This window comes from Xyrauchen texanus, chromosome 5 (genome assembly GCF_025860055.1).
Source record: "Xyrauchen texanus isolate HMW12.3.18 chromosome 5, RBS_HiC_50CHRs, whole genome shotgun sequence".
Lineage (NCBI taxonomy): Eukaryota > Metazoa > Chordata > Actinopteri > Cypriniformes > Catostomidae > Xyrauchen > Xyrauchen texanus.
The window spans coordinates 38574702-38599864 of NC_068280.1; the positions used below are offsets into that span (position 1 = coordinate 38574702).

The window sequence follows — 25163 nt, forward strand, 5'->3', positions numbered from 1 at the left end:
ATAAAAATTTTCATGGACTAATTTAGAATAGCCAAACAATTTTCATTGTTAGCCAGAAAAATATTCTGGAAAACCACTGTGGCAAACTTCTTGCAGTAATAGAGCGCCCACCCATTTTTGTTTGTCATCTTGGTTCACAAATTGTTTCCCCAATAATTTTTCCACCCTCAAATTTAAAAACTCATACACATACTGTGGACTAATTGCCAAAACTAAGCCTAATTTAAGAAACTCCCCAAAATTAATAAAAAAAGACTCCAATTTTTCATAAATAATACTGTATATGATTACAATCTTACTAGATGGCAGAAATTACTAGGGGAAAAAATAATTTCTCCTCTATCACCTTCTGTCAATAAATGCTGATCTGAAATGTAGGTGGTGCATTAAAGCATTTCAGCCCTCAAAGGTGTGCTCATCCATAGACATTCAGTCTAATTTTCAGTTCATGCACCACCCCCATTGTTTTATCGAATATCTCGTCCTCTGAGTGGACTAGATGCTCAGGTGTCATTAGAAACTGAGAACCTCCCCTTTGCTATGATGTCGATAACATATATTTCCAATGATTTTATAAGGATGATTTTCATGCTGGACCTCATATATATTGGATTATTCACACAAGCAAGCTCACAGACAAGTAAAAACTGAATTTTGTTTTTAGAAAACTGAGAAGTTAAAAGCAGATATAAAGTTTTTAGCTATTTGGGGCTTACAGCAGCAGTGATTGCAGCATAAAAGAGACATTTGTATTTTATATCTTACAGACATCATATTTTACTATGTGATTTTTTTTTTGAAAATCTCTCAATCTGTGGTGTTTGGGCAACAAAATAAACTGTACAGCCGCAATTCTGAGAATGAAAAGCTTTTGTTTGATATATGATTTGTTTATTTAAGTGCAATTTGAAAGACTTTTATATTCATATGGATATTTCTACCACATGATCTCATGTGACACAAATGTTTTATTTTGGCCTTATTTTGTTATTATATGTAACATGAATGGAGAAGTGATCTATAAAAAGTTCAGACTTTAAGCTTTCAAACAATATCCCATATGCCTGAATTATGTATTCAGAGACTTGAACCTTCTAAGCGTAAACTTTTTTTCACAACATAGCACCCCCTTCTGGACCAACTGGCTGGTCTGCAGAATTGAAGACTTTAATGAGTTCTAAGACAAGAACCAAACCCACCACCATAGAGGTGAAAAACAACATTACAAACCTTGATTTGAAGCAAAAAAAGTATTTTAAAATCGGTCCAAAAGACAAAAAGGTACACGACTGTGTACTTAACATCTTTAATGAGAGAGTTAACTACAATCCCATGAAGAACTCTGAATGATGTAAAATGGGGAAAAATATAAAACTATTGATTTAAATTTGTTGATTATAAGTGTATTGCAAAACATATAAACGGTATATAAAACAGTTTGATCCACAATGTAACTGCTGCTTATTTACAAGTTTAGAAACACAATTACATTAGAAGGCCTGAGACCAGAAACATCATGAGTTAGCAATGATGTAACAAAGTTATTCAAATATGTAACAAATACAACTCATAAAAATTAATAAACACATACTGTATGATTTAATACAAATAATGCTATTTCAGATGGATTGTAAAAACTAAATTGCAGGAGTAGTTGTGGAGTGTGTCAAAAATAGGAATGGGGTTTAAGCAATATGCTACATTGAGTGATTGCAATGTAAACAGCTTTGTTGATTAGAATGGGAGCAATCACATCACAACATGTTACATGCACTCTGTGTATCATAGTGTATCTAAATTATACATTTGACTAATTCCCTCCCATCTAAAACACATTGCTTACTTTTCTAGAACCCAAGACATACTGCAATGAACAAGTTAAAGAGAAGTAGAGGCTAACCCCCCTAAAATGAACAAGTTAAAGAGAAGAAAGTAGAGGCTAACAGTACATTAAAAAGAGGAAGAATGACAATAGACTGGAAAAAGATGTGGTTGACAGTCATTGGTGCATAAAAACTACACAATAAATGTAAGAATAAAAGACAAATTACCAAAGCATACACAAATTTCATCTTTGTGACGTGCACACAAACACATAAGCATGCATGCTTGCATATGATACACACCGGCATAGCCCATTAGTCAGAATTTATTACTCTAACACCATCACATAAATTAGTTAGAGTGCCTTATGTACCTCCAGTGGCTGACAGAGGGTCACCCAGCAGTGCCTACAGAGCAAACATCTGCCTCTGCTGCAGAGCCTTCCTCCTCCTCTTGTACCCAAGGGAAGTGCTTCAAGAAGGACACGCTACCTTCCTCTCTTCCTTCTCTGTCTATGTATAATCTATCAGGGTTCCAATACCTTTTTAGCAACGAATCTCTATGAATAAATTCTAAGAATTTCTCTTTATTTATTCCACTCATTTGTGATTATAAGAATTCAGGATTAGTTTTTCAAGGATGAAGTAGAATATTAGGGACTGACAGCCTCAGTAACCATTAATTTAAATGTATTGTTTTATAGACGCACCTTTTATAAAGAGAATGGTAGCTAAACATAATTCTGCTAAACGCCTTTTTTTGAGACATCACTATGGCTTGTGAGCAAGTTTTGTTTGACAGCAAGAGTACTATTTAGCCGATAATACATTATCAGAGCGGAGCAAAAAACACAAAAATAAATGTACTGTATATTCATTATATAAATGTCCATGACTTTTAAGGTTGTATTCATTTCAATAACAATTTTGAAAACAATTTTACATTACCGTGGGAACCCTGTCTATTCATTCTTCACTGTCTATCTCTGTAAAATGGCTTGCTTCTGACCAAAGTGCTTGAAACTTTTTCATAGGCTGATGAGATTATAATAATGTAGATTCATATGCGCCTAATGGTCAATTAACAGTGACAGGTGTAAGAAAAGCCATCTCCGGGCAGATGAGGTGCTACTTCTGGTTTAATTATCCACAGAGCTAAGGTGACATCTGACCTTTGACGGCCCTGGTGTGTCGGATGATGGTGGCAGCAAATTTGGGTGGCAGTTGGGAAAATGTGAGACACAAAGTCAAGAAGGAGTGCGTTGTTAAGCACCCACTGATGTGAGCTTTACAAAGTATATTAAATTATTTTACTACATCTGACTGCATAGATTAAGTATAACATTTGTATATATATATTGTTTTACATTAAAACGTTAGATTGAAATGTTGTGAAATAACTGTAAGAACTGTGGTCTAGTTGTAAGTTCCATGTGCTCCATACAGGTTTCATTCCAGCCAGCATCAAGTCTCAATTCCATTCTTCCCCTCTCTCTCTCTTCCCAAAAAGTTTAAATCCCCTATATTCTGTCTCTATTAATAAACATTTGCAAAAGCAGCAAGGACAAAAAAAAAAAGGATTAGTCCTACAGTGCTTCCAAGAGAGCACTATTAATATTCTTCAAACATAAATTTTTTTCTTAATCACTATTTTCTGCAATTAATTCTGCCTAAATGAAAATTCTGTGTTCAATACAAGTTAAGCTCAATCAACAGCATTTGTGGCATAATATTGATTGCCACAAAAAAATAAGTTTGACTCGTCCCTCATTTTCTTAAAAAAATAAAAATTGAAATTCAAGCTGCATTCAATTTTTGGAGGGTTTAAAGACAGAATTCTGAAGCTAAAAACACTTCCATTTTTTTAAAAGGCATTTTTTTCTACCCTTTTCTCCCCAATTTGGTATGCCCAATTCCCAATGCACTCTAGGTCCTCGTGGTGGAATATTGACTTGCCTCACTCTGGGTGGTGGAGGATGAATCTCAGTTGCCTCCGCATCTGAGACGATCAAACAGCGCGTTACTGCGGAGACATAGCGCATGTGGAGGCTTCACGCTATTCTGCGGCATCCACGCACAACTCACCACACTGAGAGCGAGAACCACATTATAGCGATCACGAGAAGGTTACCCCATGTGACTTTACCCTCTCTAACAACCGGGTTGCTTAGGAGACATGGCTGGAGTCAATCGGCACACCCTGGACCTCAGGGGTGGTAGTCAGCGTCAATACTCGCTGAGCTACCAGGCCCCTATTTTCATTTATTCTTATGTTAAAACTCATGTATCATTTGAGCTGTAAAGTTGTTTAAATCCTCATTTTTACAGTCATTTTGGGGTTAGTTGACAGTACATCGTTGTGGCAATGAAGATGTAAAGTTTAAATCACAGAAAAGGCTAGTAGCTAAGCGATTTTATTACACTAAAATCATGTTAACAGGCATATGTCTTGTGGCTATACTTTTGAAATAGTTACTATAACTGTAACCCTAACCCTAACCCTAATGTTTACAGATTGGCCCCATTCATTTACACTCAAGTACCTCACTGTAACCCAGATTTGTGTGTGTGGGGTGGGGGGGGATCTGGGTTACAAAGACAAGTCGAAATAATTTTTTTGTGGTACTTTATATTATGCAACAAATGCTGTTGATTGAGCTTAACTTGTATTGAACCCAGGATATTCCTTTAACAGGTAATTGTTGCTTAAAATACAGACTCCATTCTAACTTTTTACTGTAATTAATTTCAGCCTATTTTTTAACAGATAGTATACATTTTGAAAATCTCTCATTGACTTGCATTGTTAGAATGTCCACTATACAAAATCTGACCAACGACAATGACTATTTGCTTGCTGAATTGTGATTAGTCTTATTTCTTGCATTATTTTGCATGCCAAACCACCTTTACATTGCAATCATGGTGTCGTTTTATGCGTTGAGTCTAATGACTAGTCGTCAAAAACAAGATGCAAGCTCTGATGCGGCATTTCAATTATGCAGATGCAAGCATAAAACTTCAACTATATTCTTTCGCATATTACAATAGAATATAGTGCTTAATCTAAAATAAATGAATAAGGTAACGACATGTTCATATTGTTTAAATCTCAGCCTACTGTATTGTTTCATTGAGTAATACACACAAGATTGAATTCTATCCACAATTTAAATGGGTTCACATTTGGCAAGCTATTTCACCATTATGCTCCAATTCTAAAACTGAATCACTTCTACATTTCAGCTGATTCGTGAATCTGAGTAGTATTTAATGGGAGTGTATAACACAAGTATGGTTAAAAATTACCTGTACACATACACATCTTCTGCAGACTCCCACACACACATAAATGGAAATTACCATTATTATACACTTATGCTAACACACAAATATAGTACACACACATATATATTACAACCATTTCACTCCTCTCTTTCTAAATGGTCTAAAATCAGAAACACAAAGCACTTTCCTTGTGTCATCGAGGTGAATTTAAAACAAAGGCAAAAATAACTCAGCATTTACATATTACCCATAATTCGTTCTATTAGCATATCAAAGCTGGGCATAACTCCATGGAGGTGGGGTGGAGGCCATCACATTAAGTGGTCTCCACAGCTAAAGCAGTGATAATACACGGAAAACCATTCATATGTCATAGTTTGGAGGCGATTCTTCTCTTTATAGGAACCCCTGAAAAGCACTTTGAATGGGGGAGTGAGAGCGGGTGTGACGTTAGAAGCTCAGAGGGAAAAAGAGGCAGTCATACTACATGACTCATGCAACAAAATCCTGTAAATGGGACCGAGACTCCAGCAGGAGGTGATTCGGGGCCACACACACACACATATGCAATACTCATTCTCAGTTGTCAGCAGACAAAAGTAAAAGACACACCATCAACATATGTGAAGTAAAAATATGCCCCTTATGATAATTTTATGCTTCATAAAGGATATTGAAACCATGTCTACAAAAAAGCTTCAAATTAACTTTTCAAAACAAATTCAAAATGCTCTTTTTGACAAGAACCACGTTGCACCCCCCACGCCCCATGTTTAGCCCCACTAAAAAGAGAGAATGTAGTATAAATATACTGAACTTACTCCTTCGCTTGCCCACATCTCCCTTGGAGGTGGCGGCTTCATTCAGAAGAACCATTCCCATGGTGATGGCCGCATCTGTGATGGAAGTCAAGGAAATGACAAGGTAGTGGCCTCCAAGCTGGATGTGATTGGTTTTTACAATAAGCACCTTATATGCTTACAGAATGACTCTAAAATTACCAATCGTGCTGGAAAAACATTGCTCTAGCATACCTGCAAATTTCAATAAATTTGAGCACAATGAAAACAAGACACTCTTCAACTCTGAGCACACTCTATTCAGCTGGGAGGTCTCATGTAGCCTGGGGGAAAGCTGGTGCAGGTGGAAGACAGACAAACACTAGGTGTTCAGCCAGTAGCTAGAAGCACCTCTCTTCCCCACAAGCTGAGCCAGATTGTAGCAGAGGTTCTTTGTCAGTCTGCCCATTACCCATCAGGCACAGTCAACAATCCCCGTAATTACAGTGGAAGTTCAAGCAGAAACTGATGCTGAAACGAGAACATGCCAAACATGGCCAGCTGACTGAGTGAGTGGATGTATGTTTGAGATCTATTTTTTTTTTTATGACCCTAGAAATGTGTAAGAACATTTCTTACTGAAGCAACTTGATGGCTTTTGACAACTACAGACATTTAGTTGAGATAATTGGCACATTTTAAGACATGTTTTAAGTCATAATCCTTTATCTAAAACTTGATTTACATATTTAAAGTAATATCACTGAACAGAATACAATAACATATAATTTTATATGACAAATAATAACATTTTAGTAGACAAAGCTTTGCAAAATTATAAAAATCGTAAGTGTTAACGTTTACTCAAGTTTTCTTCTCACGATGTTCACGTTCAAGGAGTTGCATCAACATTCTTGAAGCTGTCCTACTAAACTATGCAACTTGTTGGTGATAGTCTTGAGTACTCCATGATGACAGAAATCCTACAGTTGAACCTGAGATCTGGAAATAACAGTCTAACAATGAGTACACTTAAGTATTAGTGGGATTATATGATTATTGTCTCATATTTTTGTCAACTCTTTAAAATCATAAACATTATTGTCATGATGCATGCTTTTCATCTTGTTAGCGTTGACAAACAACACAACACAAAACAAAACAAAAACACACACTAAAAACAAGGCAAGACAAACCAAAACAAGCACAAACTGTTTAAAATTACACCAATATTGTCATGATGCAAAATTTTAATCTACTTTTTGTTAGCGTTGCCAAACACAGACACACAAAAAAACATAAAAAAACGATGCAAGACAAACCAAAACAAACATCAAATGTTTCAAATGACGTCATTATTGTTATGATGCATAAATCTTTTTATCTAATTTTTGTTAGTGTTGACAAAATCAACAACAACAAAACAAAAACAGAAACAAACAATAAACAAAACAAACAAAAAACTTTTGTTAACTAACATCTGTCAGTAATTTGGCAGACAAGTTTAAAGGAGATCTGTCATCATTAACTTAACTTTACTTAATTTACTAGTGGTGGTGGTGTAGTGGTCTAGAGCTGGTAATCTGGTAATCAGAAAGTCACTGGTTCAATCCCCACAGCCACCACCATTGTGTCCTTGAGCAAGGCACTTAACTCCAGGTTGCTCCAGGGGGATTGTCCCTGTAATAAGTGCACTGTAAGTCACTTCGGATAAAAGCGTCTGCCAAATGCATAAAAGTAAATGTAAATGTACTTAATTACAAATTCTGTCATCATTTACTTAACGACATCATTTGAATCCCATATGATTTTCCGTCCTTTTTGGAGTCCAACAATATAGTCATGAAATAAATTTCAATTTCTGCTGTACGGAAAATGGATATTCTGCAAAATATCCAATTTTGTGTTCCATGGAAGAAAATCGTATGGGTTTCTAATGACATGGGGGTCAGTAAATGATGCTATAATTTTCATTTTTGGGTGAACTATTCCTTAAACACATGTCTGACCTAACCTAAACATTTAAACAACTTAAAACAATGGTACAAAGAATGGTAAACAGATCTGTAAGGAAAATGTGGCAGAGCGTTAATAAAGTTCACTTCCTTTAAAGAACAATGTGACAAGTTCATTGTGCAGAGTGAGCTTTTCTTTTATTCTGAAAGGATACTCAACAGAAGAATAATGTGAGATTCAGCCACAAATTGAGCTTGACTGCTACCATGGATGTAACTCTGAAAGAGAAAGAGGGAGAATAAGAAGACAGACAAGCAGACAAAAGACCTTTCAAGCTTGCCTTTCACACAGTCCTATCACTGCAACAATGGATATACTGTACAACACCATGTTTCTTTGACAAGTAACACTTTGTATTTATAATACCTCAAACACATGAACACAAAGAACAAACATACCACCGCCACTAGTACAACTGACTTTCTCTTTAAACAAATAAATAAATAAAATCATGATTCTTGGAAGTGAAAATGTAAAATATTCAAAAGACAAGAAAAAATCCATAACAAGGGCAAGGCATATACAGTATATGGAAAGATGGAAGAAAATGTAAATAAGAGTACTTGTAAACAATAAATGACATGAAAGTGCTTTTATCATGTAATGACAGAAGAATAAAACCATTATAGATACTGAACAAACAAATGTATGTACTGAGACCAGTACCATGAAGGTCGCTGAACAAACTCAGGGTTTCAGGATTGGTTTCAAGTTGACAAATTCAAACCAATCCAATCAGGTTTAATTGGAACCATGATGCAGCTCATCAACTTTATCTGTCAACTCAGGCTTCGATCCTGACTTTAAGATTAGATTACGTGCTCATGTACATGAATGTTTGCAGCTCACAACCAATCATGTAAGAGAACACGATTCCCTTCTGTGCTGAAAGCTGCTGATTATGAAAATTTTAAATTCAATTAAACTGTGCACAAGACATTGTTTTAAAAATATAAACAAATTAAAATGCATTTACACTGCTCAAGAGTTCAGCATGAAATCATGATGACTTTAAACACATGATGTACACACTACAAAGGATAAATATAAATTATTAAAATTATGAAACATTTTACACAACAAGATGAAACAAAGGCTGCTATGAGAGCTCAAGAGGACTGCTGCAAACAAATCCTTTATGTGATAAAAAATATATAAATCAGCTGGTACTGTATATCAATGTGTAAGTGAATTCATATAGGCCCACCACAAGAACGCACATGCTTATTAATTTTAAAAGCTTAATTTAAAATATAAAAGCTTTTATATTTATTTGAATTGAAATCTTTATCTGTCACAATCTGTCTCCATTACCTTCTTCAAGGACTCTTATTTTAAAGTTAAACTATTTCAAATTAATATAGGCTACTACTGTTTGCAAAACAAATTGAGACCATAAAGATGTTTGGCAGTTTATTTTCCTTTTTCAAAATTGACCAGTTAGTATACAAATAGAGTGTTTTTAGACAATGGAATAAACTACTTTGTAAATGTATATTGGATAATACAGGCAAGAAAATTGGTAAGGGGTAAAAAGGTGAGAAGGATACGCCAGCAAAAACTCTAATCCAATCAACTTTATTTATATAGCACATTTAAAAAAAAAAAAAAAAAAAAAAACAAGGTTACCAAAGTGCTGCACAAAGAATAAATAGAAAATATAATAACACATAAAATATGGGGGCCATTTTAATGTGTGGAGGCAAGTCATTCCACAAAACGTCTCAGTTTACTTAACCCTCTGGGGTCTGAGGGTATTTTGGGCCCTGGAGAAGTTTTGACATTCCTTTTACATTTGTGCTTTTTTCAGTTGCTTAAAAACATATTAATGGCTAATGTCTGATAACACTGTATTCAGCACAAACTGGGCTACAATAATATGTGAGCAACATGTATGTACAGGTTTGTATTTTTGAGAAAATAACATTTATGCATATTTTTGGAAAAAACTACAATTGTAAGTCACTGAAATAAGGTCATATAACAGATACTAAACATTTCTCCACAAGACGTTTGAGAACTGGATCTTGTAGCCCAGAGTTTTTGCTACAAAATAATGTGAAAACCATCTTGATCACTCATTCATACAAAACAATGTAGTACTTTAACTTTTGTAAGACACTTTTAGTGTTAGAAATGTCATATGCGAAGAGGCGTGAACTATCATAAATATTGAGGTAATTCACACCTGAGGAGACAAAAGACCCCTCACATTGGCCTATCAATGAGGAATGTGACAGAAAGAGAATGAATGTGAGGAGACTTAATGATCAAAATAAATGTTTATGTTAAAAGAAGTAATCTGACTGTACATTTTCTTTACATAAAGACTTTACTTAATTTTATACCTACACTACCGTTTAAACATTTTAAAATAAGTCACTTCTACTCACCAAGACTGCATTTATTTGATCCAAAATACAGTAAAAACATTGTGTGAACTCATTTTACAATTTAAAAGAACAGTTTTCTATTTGAATATATTGTAAAATGCAATTTGTGATCAAAGCTGAATTTTCAGCATCATTACTGCAGTCTTCAGTGTCACATGATCCTTCAGAAATCATTATAATATGCTGATTTTCTAATATGGGCATATTTAAAGAGCATTTTACTCATTTAACCTGAACACATATTTGCAAGCACAAGCTTTGTTGATGATAATGAGGCAGCATAAACACTAGATAAAATATATTCTAAACCTTCATATAATTTTATATCATATTACATATCATATTTATACCATACATACCTGCTTTAGCCGAAACAAAATTTACTTGTAAGTAAAACTTGCTTATTAGGAGTCATATTTCAAATGTCAATACGCTGAATACTGGCTGGCAAGTCTGGAAACAGTCCCACTAGTAAAATATGTTCATGTTTATATAAAATAGCATGTCAACTAATTAAATCTAAATGACTTACATATCCGAAATTGTATCCTCGGCTGGATCAAGTCTCTCTTCAAAATACAAACGTTCATCGGAGTCCCGTTCTTCCTCTGAGGAAAATGTTAACTCTTCCTTACTATCCAGGAGTTTCCTCGCCTGTGTATCGTTACAAACGGGCAGTAAGTGAATGAATTGTTTACGTCAAACATCACTGTCGGGGGCGTTTACCATTTGCCTTGATCATCTCTGCAAATTAGCGTATTAATGGCACGCTCTGCTGGTGGGTGGGATCACATTATCTATAATTAGATGAACCGGTAAAAACTGTACATCGCTTGTTTCATACAGATTACGTTGCAGGATAATTTTTTACAAATTTGAATTGTTTTATTTAAAAGTAGAGCTTTCTTTAGACATGTTTCATGTTTGTGAAGTATTCGCAGAGTTTCAGTTCATTTTTGTGGTGTGTTTCAGATATATGCTCGCAAACATGTAGACTGCTGAAAGCTCACCCTTTTTATTTTTACAAAATTTTTTATTTTACAAAAGCACAAGGTTTTGTTGTTATTGTGAGTGTACACAAATAAAAGTAGACCCTTTATAGCCTCTAATGATGTCTTACACTTATCTGTATGCCCCAAAATGACGGAGTATTTTAAGTTGTTTCCGCTGTAATGACGACAATATCCAGCAGGGCGTGCCGGCGCATCTGTCGACCCCAGAGGGTTAATGGTGGAGAATTTTATTCCGAAAAATAATCTAGCTATTTGTCATTTATCTAATTTATAATGGTTGTCGAACATAACTAATTCCATTATACATTTCCTTACATAATAATGTAGAATGAGGACAGTTAAATTTAATTCCTAGCTCACACATACTGTTCCTACATATAATGGTGGAGAATAGCAGCACTTTAATCCGTACCGTGTACATTTACATAAACCAAATCTCCTACATGTGGCTGAACCATGAATGCAATGCAGAGTTTCCAGCCTTGGAAGCTTTCTATAAAACGTCTGTCAGTGCACGGTTTTAAATGAAAAAATAAATAAATCAAAACTGAAGATCACCCAAAAATGAAATTGCTGTCATCATTTACTCACCCTCAATATTGCCGGAAACCCTAAATAATTTTCTGTGACCGTAGAACACAAAATAAGTTATTTAGCAGAATTCCAATCTACACTTTAAAGTCCAATAAAAGTGAATAGTAAAATAGGAGGGCTGTCAAGCAAAAAGTACAATAAAAGTAGTCTATACACTATATTCCAAGTCTTTTAATGTTGCATGATAGCTTTATGTTGTATGGGAAAGAGTTTGGACATCCAGCTATAAAAGACTTTATGACAGAGATGGTGACAGAATTGACATTTTTGGGTGAGCTATAACTTTACCTGACAAAACAGTCAGTGCACAGTTTTAACAGGTTATATCAAAAGCTTAATCAATATTTTTGCAAGGAAGTTTATAAAAGGAAACTTAATGTATTTAATCCCTTGAAGGTTACAAATTTATATGGGAATAATGAAGGAATGTATTAAAATGATAATGTATTATCTTAATTCAAAGTGGAAAAACTAATTTCAAGGTGAGATGAACACCTTAAGAATTATGTATCTTTTAGTTAAAGAAAATTGTTGATTATTATAAAATCACTGCACTACCTGGATACAATTCATGTAATTGAAATAAGATGACTGGATTTAATTTTACTTTGAATAAAACCAGCATGAAGACATGTAAGCCTACTGTAAATACTTTTTAAAAATAGATATGACAAAAATGTGAAAACAAAAACACATCTAATTTGATTTGAGCAGAAATCCCAGAAATATTTGTATGTTTAATGTGGCAGAAAAAAAGCCAGCAAAGGATGAAGGACCTAAACACTACTAGAAGCAGCTCCTCGATACTTAAGGCTGTCGTCACTTGCGGCATTTCACATTGAGACAGAAAAAGCGCAATATAGGGAGGGATTTTGAAAAGGAGGGGGCCATTACGGAGAGGATATGAGCAAATAGGCCAGTGCATTTATCACTGTCATGTCACCTGTCGCCTGTGGGTTAACATATCTTCTAACATTTAAACACAGCCATACCGCAGCATATTTTCATATAAAAGAAAACAGCATTCAAATAAGAGGCACTTCCAGCACTAACGCAGAGAGATAATTGTATTATTCTACTTGTGTGCTGTATCTGTTTATTGGGCCTGGATGGTATCCTTCTAAACAGTCATTCCTACTTTTGAAAACACCCGCAAGTATTTTTACTTTTTTGGCAACTTTTTTGTCTAATAAAAACTATGGGTCTCATTTACTTAACCATACATACATTCATTTTTGGTCCATCAAGTTTGCACTTACATTTTGTTTCTAAATTTAGAATACAATTTAATATAAAATTCTGAACCAACTTACACCACAAAGGCTCCTGATGGCAAAAGTCTTATATCTATACACCGATCAGCCACAACATTAAAACCACCTGCCTAATATTCTGTAGATTCCCCATTTTGAAGCCAAAAAGGTGCCAACCCACATCTCAGAACAGCATACTGAGATGCTATTCTTCTCACTACAATTGTACAGAGCAGTTATCTGAGTTACCATAGACTTTGTCAGTTTGAACCAGTCTGGCCATTCTCTGTTGACCTTTCTCATCAACAAGGCATTTCCGTCCACAGAACTGCCCCTCACCAGATTTTGTTTTTGTTATTGGCACCATTCTGATTAAGTGCACCTTGGCCTGGTGCACTTGCAGGAGGCCATGGCGTGCAGGGTGGAGGTGGCCTGTCCAGCAGCACTGTAAGCCTTGGTCGCCAAGGATGACGTTGACCTATAGGCCTTGGACGGCAGTCTCGGATGATTCCGCCAGGTGCACCGCAACTGCCATGTCCTCCTGGGGAATCACTGTGTACCCACTGGCCGCCCCCACCGTCGAGGGTAGTGAGAGCAGAGAAGGTCAGAGGTCGGGTCCGGGCAGTAAAAGGTGCCAGCCACGACTTCATGAGCTCCTCGTGCACCTCTGGGAAGAATGGAACTGGGGCGGGACGCGGCCGTGTGGCGCTCTGAGTCCAGGAACCAGTCATCAAACCGTAAGGGATCAGGGCAGGGTGGAGGGCTCCACTCAAGCCGATGCCCGTGGCAGCCCGGCCAAGCATGGCCTCCAGCTCCACGTTGGCCTCAGACTGGGTAACCACACCCAAAGGTGGGAGCCCATTCGAGTCCTCCATGTCCAACTGTATCAGCCCATTCTCTGATGCTGCGATCAAAAGTTCATCCTGCTCTCGAGCCCCGAATGAGACATCAAACTCACCCTGGGGCGTGTCATCTGTCTCATCCCAGAACTGGACTGGTTCAAACGAGCGTACTGGGGAATGGGAAGTTCGTGGGGGATTACCTGCTGGAACCACTCCCATTGGGATCCCCCAATTGCCCCCAGCGCTAACAGTTGCAGCCTCGTACCAGTAGGTAGAAGGAGTGGCTTTCCCCTTAAGAAGGAAAGCCGTGACAGCAATGTTGCAATGGTTATGCTCTCGCAGTGAGGCTATAGCCCAGACATGTGAGGCAGTGATTGTGGCAGGCGGAGAGGTAACGACCACAACCAGGAACTATACACAGACAGAAAGGCATCTTTAAAAAGATGTTCTTCGTCAGTGCCACACTTTTAGAGGAAAATATACTCTTTTATCTGAATATATACACTCTTAGCTGTCAAAGCGCCCAGGGGCGTACTCTGCACTTGTCGTGCACAAGGTGGAGAAACCGCTGTAATGCGCCATACATCCAACAGCATACAAAATCGCAAGGTGAATGAAACAGCAGTGGAACTTGCTCATTCAACACCGCTCGGCTCCGAAGAAAAAATCTGAATGAGTAGTTGTGAGCCAGCTCCTTTTATACCCATATGTCCGGGGGAGTTGAATGCAAATTCCACTTGCAAATTCCCATTGGCCTTTTCTCAAAGATCAGAGGTGTTTGGGGCTCGACACAACATCGAGTGAGAGACAGATAGGGAACTTCGGCTGTTTGGGCAATGCGGTTATACAGAAAACAAACCACACTGACCGAAAGTAGACAGAACGGGAGGGCCGGAGTGGATGGTACACGCGCCCCGTCCCGAGAGGAACCACCCCCACAAGGCTGGGTACAAGACAGTCAGGGTTTCTTCCTTTTAGAAATCACGACCCTGAGGTCCTGCTTCGGGGGCTGCTGAGGGTGACGAGCCTGTCCCCAGTCTTTACGCGGGGGAACACGACTCACCATGCTCTGCCTAGCAGAGTCGGGGTGGGACTGGGTGGCCGACGGCCCCGCCCCCCTGAGTGTGGCGAGGAAAAAACTGCCCGAAGGCTTCCTCGTGGCTTTTTGCCTCCTGGAATCTGGAGATAACCGTATTCATGGCGTCTCCGAAGAGACCAGAAGGCGAAACCGGGGCATCGAAAGGGAAAGCCTCTCCGTGCTGACTAAAGCAGACATAGACCGACCAATGGCACAGGCTGTCTGCTTGGTCGCAAGGAGAGACAAATCTGTGGCCCGACGAAGTTCAGAAAAGGCTTCTTTGTCGAGCGTTGCACCCGCACTCAGGTCTTTCAGTAGGTCAGCCTGGTACGCCTGTAACACGGCCATGGTGTGCAGCGCAGCACCAGCCTGACCTGCCGCTTGATAAGCCCTCCCCACTAATATGGAGGTAGTCCTGCATGGCTTAGTGGGGAGAGCGGGTTTCTTGAGTGATGATGCCAAACCCGGTGAGAGATAGCCTGCAAGTGTCTCTTCGACCGGAAGCATCATTGAATACCCCTGTGTATCAGCACCCACGATAGTCGAGTATAAAGACGTCGAGGGTACGTGAACACGGGAAGTATATGGTTTCCTCCATGAGTGAGAAAGCTCGACAAGGAGGATATCAAAGAAAGGAAGGGACTAATATAGCATTCCTTTTTTTTATTATTATATTTATTTATTTATTAATTTTTTATAGTTTGGAGCGTTTGGGGGGGGCGGGGTCTCTTGTTCGCGTGGCCAGTCTAGCTGTAGTCTGGCCACAGCCCGAGTATCCACCTCGAGTACCGTAATTTCCGGACTATTGAGCGCACCTGAATATAAGCCGCACCCACTGATTTTTAAATAAAATATTATTTTGAACATAAATAAGCCGCACCTGTCTATAAGCCGCAGGTGCCTACCGGTACATTGAAACAAATTAATTTTACTCAGGCTTTAACGAAACACAGCTTGTAACAAAAATAAATAGGCATTAATGAAACACAGTGTGGCAGCGGGGGCGTAGTCAAGCGCCCGTCCGGGAGAGAAAAGCAGTAAGGGCGCTTACACCTGAGCTAAATTATGTCTAACACCGGTGTCTAATTTCAGTAAGCATGGGGAGAGCGGCATAAAAAGGCAGCAGCCACAGAGCTGAGAGAGTGACACACGTCAGTCTAGTGTTGGTGCATAGAAGAATTGAGAAACTTTATAAAATTGATTGTAAAACTTGCTGTGGCCATTAAAAGCCTTACCTGGAACGTCAAGTGCCCTGCTGAAAACTGTCACACTGGTGCCCGTGTGACAGTTTTCCCAAGAAGGACACGTGACGCCCTTACAGCTTTTCTCTCCCGGATGGGCGCTTGACCACGCCCCCGCTGCCACACACGGCTTGTAATAAAACATTTGCAGTAAACAGTAGCCTACCAAGAAAGTAATTGGTCACTATCTTCCTCCTCTTGTGCACATGAAACCACTGAAGTCATCTCCTTCGGTGTCGGAGTTGAATAGCTTCAGATTTAGTTGTGTTTTTGCACTGAGTCAATTCCTCACGCTGCTGTTTCCAACGTCTTATCATCGACTCATTAAGACCAAGCTCCCGTGCAGCAGCTCTATTTCCTTTTCAACAGCCAGATCAATCGCCTTCAACTTGAAAACAGCATCATATGCGTTTCTCCATGTCTTTGCCATGGTGAGGGTGACAAAATTACTACCGTAATCAGAATGATGGGAAGTTTGAGCGCGCTCGATTTAATCTAAACAGTAAACAAAAAAAGTTGTTTTGACCTTAACCTGTTCAGCAATTTCATTGGTCTAATGAAAGCTTCACGCGCCAAAAAACTGAGCACGTCACAGAATGTTATTTTTTATTTTTTTTTTTTTATAAAATTTGAAAACGGGAAAAATCCATATATTAGCCGCGTCATTGTATAAGCCGCGAGGTTCAAAGCGTGGGAAAAAAGTTGCGGCTTATAGTCCGGAAATTACGGTAATTTCTCAGCCGCTTTATTATTATGCGTGAAATGTACAGAGGTTCAGCGCCCCCCTTACGAGAAGGATCAGCTGGATCTGGGGAGAGAGCGAGCGATAGGGACGGACCCGTCTCTCGCTCCTCAGCCAGATATATGCGAAAGCCCCACGATGAAAGATGGCGCTGACTCCCGGGAGTAAGCGAGGCGAGCGCAAAGCATTTCGCCCGAAAGTAGGTCAAACAAACAAAACAAAACTGATGCGTGTCCCTGACAGTCATAGAACGTTGACAGGGAAAAACGCATCATTTGCTTTGCTTTGCTTTGCTTGTCCGACATTTTTCCACCTTTATGGTTTCTAGTTTATATATATATATAAGAAAGAGGGAACGGAGAAAAGGTTCACTTTGTACTGCCTAACAAATTCTAAATCCTAGCAGAGGAAAGAAAGTTTCTGACAGGCATGTGAGACACACAGCCTGTATATATATATATATATATATATATTATTTTATTTTTTATGTGCATTTATGTGTTAATAAGTTAATACACATTAAAACTCTAAATTAATTCATTATGAATGTATGTAGTCTGAAGTATGTAGCCTATATTGTGACCCTTCTCTTCAGTCACTTGCTTTCTAGCAAGATATGATGCATTAGACTAGTGCGCTGGCAACGTCACTGCTTATGTCAAACATGAAAGTGGTGGCAAAAACCATGTGTAAAAAGTAAACTTTTATCAGATTACATTGTTGAAAAATTATTCAGAGGGCTATAGTTGACTGCTGTGGCTTCAAGATCATCAACAGTGCAGCATAAATTTATAGCGAACATGATTAGATGTTTGTTATTAACTCATTTCATTATAGTAATTGTATCGCTAATATGTTTGTATTTTTTATGGTTTTGTGTCATAATTTCGTTTAATCCTCCAATCTGTCAAATCTAACGCAACAGTCAGTGGGCTTTCTGCCACCACTTTTTGTAAATAAGAGGATTGGTCTATAGACCTTATTCACATTAGCGCCATGTTTGATTTTTAATGGTAATGAAACGAGGCTGTGAGGGATAGTCTTACCATATCCTCAATGGCATGCACAGTGTAAATCTGTAAAAAGCTCCAATATCCCATCTGATTTTCCACAACTCATGTTGTCTGGAGTTTTTTGTCAGAAGAGTGTCCTTGAAAATATATTTTTTCAATGTTTTGTACACGGAAGGATCCAAGAACACATTAAACTGCAGTATATCTCATCGAAGAGTTGTCGTCGTTGTCATTCAAAATCAAAGATTCCGCTGATGTGAATGTGAAGGTCTAGCATGTGCTGGATAAAATGTATATTTGTTTTCTTGGCAGATACCTTTAACAAATACTTTAACAGATAGTTAAAGGGCAGTTCATTTAAAAATGTATTTTCTGTCATCACTGCTCACCCTTAAGTCTAAATTAGTTTTTCTCTGTCATGGAACAAAAAAGGAGATGTTAACCAAAACGTTTAGTCTCAGTCTCAGTCACTGCATCTTGTTTTTCATTCAACGTAAGTGAACTCCACTGTAAATGTAAATGTAAAAATATCCACTGAAATAAGAATGCCATACAGGTTTGCAAAAGCATGAAGTTAAGTGATGACAATTTCAATTTTTGAGTGAAATATCTCTAATAAAAACTCATCAGTTTCCTTAAAAATAGCCGTTTAAAGTTGACAAGATGTACTGAAAATGTTAACAGATTAAATTATGAAAGAGAAGGAGAGGGAGAGATACTGTGCTACTGCTTCCCCCCTAATTGGTCTGAATAACTGGCAGCATCATGAAGGCTGCTCTGTATTATCTGTCCAATCGCTGTCAATGTCAGTGCCAGAACAGTGTCAATTGCGTTTGTAGACTTAGAGAGGTGGAGATGAGAGATATAACAGGTGTAACTCTGCAGCTGAGTAGTTCTGTTAGCTTTACAATTATTGTCAAAGGTAGTGCAAAATGAGGAAGTGCAACGATTTGAAAGGTGTCAAAAGATCACTCCAAACTTGCACGCTTGCAAATTGTAAAGTTGACCGCTTTGTCGATTATAAGCGGTAGCCTAGTTTCCATCCACTTTTCACACTATTTTGTTATCGACATATTGAAAATGCGTAAAAAAGAATTGCCGAAATTTGACGTCTGCTGTCTGTTTTGATTAAAATTTTATCAATAAAAATGGGGTGCGTAATGACATCATGCCTAAAAAAAAACACTTTGTCGATTACGTATTGGTTTATCGCAAAAGAAATCTGCATTTAAGCCTAATTCTGCTAATTCGCCTCCCAGATGTCCCACATTTCTTTCCTCTAAAGTTTTTGTAAAAAAGGGAGAGTATTGAGAAAATTCATTGAAATTAGCCAGCTTAATGTCATTTTAATTTAACAAATAAATGGTAATTTATTTAATTTAATGCAGGGAATTTTGCCTGCATTTTTTAAAAAGATAAACAATATTTGTATAGAATTGGGCTATAAGTTAGTGTTCCAAAAAAGCACACTGATGCTTTTCTCCTAGTATTTTTTATTTATTTTTAGTATAAAACTTCTTTGTGCAAAGAAATTATATGTTTTTTTGGGCTAATTCCATGATTGCCGTCTATTATTTTGAATGGTGTGGAAAAGAAACGTAATAAATAAATGGATGTCTACCGCAATTAAAATAATCACAAACAGTGGCTATTAATTTGTTCTCCATGATCTTGTCGATGTGCATAACACGAGCTATTTGTGTTGGCACTCCTGGAATTGTCATTGTTTGCACCATCGGATCTATATGCCTTTAAAATCAATCCATAATCGAATACATTATATTAGCTTTCAAGGATGTATCATGTCATGATTAGCACGTTTTTTTGCGTTAATGCCAATTTTGTCAACAAAAAGTGTTTCCAAACCAGCTTTTCATGACACTTGAAGTACCGACATAGAGTTTATACACTAGAGTTAAACGGAAAAACATTGTCGATAATTGGCATTTCCATCAGCTTTATTTTGATGCGTTTGAAAGTTTTTCGCAAAATATCCTTGGATGGAAATGTAGATAGTGTTAGAGATGCAAAATAATCCCATTTGCATTTCGGATTAACAGGTTTATGAAGGTTTATACATGTGCAACATCGTATGTTCAGTAAAAATGTGCTTCCTGCACGCGCTCACACTAAACTCAAGCGTCAGCTGCTAATTGATGGATGCACGAGAGAGAGAGAGATAAAGAGAAAGAGAGAAAAAAAGATGATTTTGATTTCTGCTGTTTTAAGCATCTCCTCCATTCACGCCCCAAAATTTAAGACGTCAGCAAACGAACTTAAAGACTTCTTGTGATTTATTTAAGATATTTAATACTTTTTAAGGCCTTAAATTTAAGACTTAAGGACCCGTGGATACCCTGAGTTAACAATATATGGTTTACATCATTTATTAATCTTTATTTATATTAGTAAATTAAATACAATTGTTGATTATAAATTCATGTAGGTTCATAATGCATTTACTAATGATAACAAACACAACTTTTGATTTGAGAAATGTATTAGTATATGTTGAAATTTAAAATTAACTAAAATTAATAAAAGCTGTAAAAGTATTGCGCATTGTTAGTTCATGTTAACTAATGTTATTAACCAATGTTAACAAATGGAACCTTATTGTAAAGTGTTACCATCTTCTTTAATGCTTTACTCGTGTGCCAAAATGATGAAATGCATTTTAATTATCTATATTATTATTTGTTTATAATATAATTATATTTATAATGATAATGATATAATGAACAATTTACAATATTTAATAATTTTTTATTGAATTATTGTTATTTGAGGGGTTTCAAAGCAAATATTTATATATCACAATTTCAATAAAATCTATTAATTAATCGGCATACCATGTGATTAATTTGATTACATTTTTTAATTGATTGACAGCCCTAATATATATATATATATATATATACACATACATGCATACATACATACATACACAGTACTGTGCAAAGGTTTTAGGCACTATGGTATTATTTTTGAAGACATCCTCTCTATGCAACATCTTTCACAAGTGCCTAAAACCTTTGCACAGTACAGTACTAAAGACACACTGGCGGTCACAAGGAATAATATACAGATTTTGCTGTTTCGGAAGGAAATTGGTACTTTAATTCACCAAAATGTCATTCAACTGATCACAAAGTATAGTCAGGACATTACTGATATAAAAAAAAAAAAAAAACAGCACCATGACTATTTGAAAAAAGTCATTTTTGATAAAATCTAGACAGGCCTCATTTCAAGCAGCTCTCACCCCCAACACCTTATCCTTGAGTAATCATGCTAAATTGCTAATTTGGTACTATAAAATAACTTGCCATTATATCAAACACAGTTGAATGCTATTTGGTTTGTTAAATGAAGCTTAACATTGTCTTTGTGTTTGTTTTTGAGTTACCACAGAATGTAAAACTGGCATGTCTTAAGGTCAATATTAGGTCAAAAATGGAAAAGAAAGAAAGAAAGAAAGAAAGAAAGAAAGAAAGAAAGAAAGAAAGAAACAGCTTTCTCTAAAAACTCATGAGTCAATCATTATTTTGAGGAATGAAGGTTATACAATGCATGAAATTGTCTTTGAAGACTGTAGTTAATGAAATATTCAGTATATATATATATATATATATATATATATATATATATATATATATATCACACACACACACACACACACACACACACACACACACACACACACACACACAATACAGTTCAACTTTTGGATGGTTGGGTGATGGTTCAGTTCATATAGGATGCATTAAACTGATCAAAACCACCAAAGCCCCATTTTCAGCAGTTGTTACTGCAGTCTACTAAGAAAACACTGTCATCTACTGTAAAGCTTCAGAAATCAATCTAATGTGCTAATTTGGTACTCTGGAATCTTCTATTATTAAAACAGTTGAAAATGGTTTTGCTAATTAATTTGGATATTGCAATACAGCGTTTTTTCAGTTTTTTCAGTTGCTGAAGTATTGAGTACACTTGCCATTCTTGGAAGTAACTACACACAAACCAAGTCAAAATTATCTTTTAGAATGACCAAAAAGAAACTCATTAGTCAATTGCTTTTTGAGAGATGAAGGCTACTCAACACTACCATGAAATAATAAAACAAACTGAATCAAAAGGGCCGAGAAGAATTATACCCAGATGCACAACAAGAGGACAAGTACATCTGAGTCTCTAGTTTCAGGTCCTAAACTGGCAGCTTCAATGAACAGTGCATGCAAAACAGCAGTTTCTGTCATCTGTTCAACAGTGAAAAGAAGACTTTGAGATGCTGGCATTTTAGGATGACTTTCAAAGAAAAGACCACATATGACACTGGCCAATAAGAAGAAAATGGTAGGATGGGCAAAATAACTTAAAAGTAAAAGGCTAAAAATTGGTATTATGTATGGATGAGTCCAGGTTTGAACAGTTTTTAGAAAAGTTTGATCATAAGGTCCATGAAGTGTCCAATTACATCTATCAGAATTGCTACAGATAGCATGCGAAGAAATTTCACCTGAAATATCTTAATAAACTGACAGGTAGAATGATAAGGTGTCATTGCTGAAAATGGAGGATTGTTTAATGAACAGAAATTTTGAAGTAAACAGCATTTATTTAAATATAAATAGTAATTTACAACATTATACATTTCTTTACTGTAATTCTTGATAAATTAAATGCATACATATATATATATATATATATATATATATATATATATATATATATATATATATATATATATATAGGCTGTCAATCGATTACAAGTTTTAATCAAATTACATAGTATGCCGATTAATTTATGGATTTTTTCGGAATTGATCACATATATAAACATTTGCTTAGAAATAAGCAAATAATAATATAGTTAATGTTAATTTCAACATACATTTCTCAAATTAAAAGTTGTGTTTGCTATCACTAGTAAATTAATTGTGAACTAACATTAACTAATAATCAACAATTGGATTTTTATAAACTAATATTAACAAAGATTAATAAATTCTGTAAACAATATATTGTGAACTGGTTGTTCATGATACCTAATGCATTATCTAATATTAATGAATAGAAACTTATTCCAAAGTGTTAGCAAAAAGACAATTCAAAAAGTGGCTTTAGTAGGCAATATTTAGTTTATTTCCATATTATTGAACTTATGTCATCAGCCTATCATTGGCCTAGAGTTCACACCTATATTTATTACAAGGGCTTTTCTAAGGATGCGTTAATGCACACCTGCTTCAGACGATTTTGAAAAACATAGTTTCAAGCTTAGAAAAACACGTGTTGAGATCCCTGGGTTCATATGTGCACTACATCAAGCTGTGTATGAATGCAAGAATAAGATCTCATTTTGTTTTGTCTGGTGTTGGTGAGTGTGGTTTGTTCTCTGTCCAAACAGCTGAAGTTTGCACACTGCACACAGGAGAAACCATGTGAACACACTTCAAGCTTGAATTGCTCAGACTGAAGGGCTATTCCTTATCACGGTCTGTGGACATGTGTTCTTTTTTTACATATTATTTTTAATATAATTAATCACACTGAATTAAAACATTAAATTGACAGCCCTAATATTATATATATATATATAAATATATAAAAACAACAGTTAGTTCCGGTCCTCAAATCTGATTAGACAAGAGATGTTCCATGAGCACCAATGGTCTGAAAGCATCAGCACTCGGACGCTTCACTGTGTGTGTGTATCACTCCGCTTGAGTTCGTGCTGTTCTAAACTAAAGTGTAAGAATGGTGCATATCTGTTAGGAGTTACTGTCTTTATTTTTGAAATTACATATGTGAACCAGCAGGTGGTGGCAAAGGATAATTTGTGTGTGTAATATGAGCCAGTTGGTGACATTAAGTGAATCCGTTAGTCATTGTTTACATAGAACAGCACTCTGTGATTGCTCGTATTACCACTACATTACTTAAGCTAGGACATTGTTTTAAATGGCTTTAAATGAACAATTTCAGGATTAAGGCTCATCGCAGCTGAGAGAAACAACGGACTGTTTGATTACAGAACTCGAGGCACTTACCGAGTTTCCATATTGGATAAACGCTGTTTAAAATGGTGGAAGACATCGCTGTTTCTATAGTGAATGACTCTTGCGCAGCTACCACGAAAAAGGGAGTAATACCCCTGCTTGGATGCTATTTTTCCACTGAGAAAGCTGACCTTCACAATGCTGACAGCATCTCTGCTTGAGAGTGACAACAGGTGATCGCACACACTCCGTCTCTCTCTCTCACTCTCTCTCTCTCTCTCTCTCTCACTCTCTCTCTCTATCTATCTCTATCACACACACACACACACACACACACACACACACACACACACACACACACACACACATCAAGCCATCTTTGTTTATCCAATAACTTGTTAGAAACAGCACGAGCATGATACAATTTCTGAAGTGAACTTTTTGAATTACTAATGAAGGCTTGGATGCATCATTTATTTTGAACCAGCAATGGCAGATTCTGATCCGTAGCGTAATAAAGTAGTTCCATGGACAAATGTGTTTTTATGAAGGTACTCGGTTTTTCCTAATTTTTTAAAATGTACATGTTCATTGAACTGTTGTATATAAGCAATATCACACTCGCAATTGTGCTATATGACACTACATCAGCACTGCTGTGATTCAGCTTTTTTGGCCCTGGCACCAAATGACCAGCTAACATCATTTCACTAATCATATCAGCAGCACCTGGGAAAGTGTGAACAAGTACTAGTTAGGTGAATCACTCTATCATTCTGATTGGATTATAAGAGCAGACTGATTGCTATAAAAGGAGGGAAGAAGTGCTTCCAACCATTGTGTTCTTGTTCGCAATGGTTAACTCTAAACAAAGAAGTGCAGCCTTCATCGCTTTGCATAAAAATGAGCTCACATGCAAGGAAATTACTGCAAAGAATATTGCACCTGACAGAACCATTTACTGGATCATCAAGAACTTCAAGGAGAGAGGTTCAACTGCAGTGAAGAAGGCTTCAGGATGTCCCAGAGTGTCCAGCATGCACCAGGACTGTCTCCTCCTGAGGAGTCAGCTCTGGAATCGTTTCA

General features: G+C 36.7%; 1 long non-coding RNA gene across 1 annotated transcript in view; it reads right to left on the bottom strand.

Moving 5' to 3' along the window:
* The window catches only part of LOC127644058 (uncharacterized), a 28441-nt gene extending 20316 nt beyond the window's left edge, over positions 1–8125 (bottom strand). The window contains exons 1-2 of the long non-coding RNA XR_007970617.1: positions 8061–8125; positions 5933–6007 (exon numbers count right to left, since the gene is read on the bottom strand). This is a non-coding gene — a long non-coding RNA (uncharacterized LOC127644058). The remainder of the gene's footprint in view (positions 1–5932; positions 6008–8060) is intronic.
* Positions 8126–25163: the final 17038 nt, after the last annotated feature.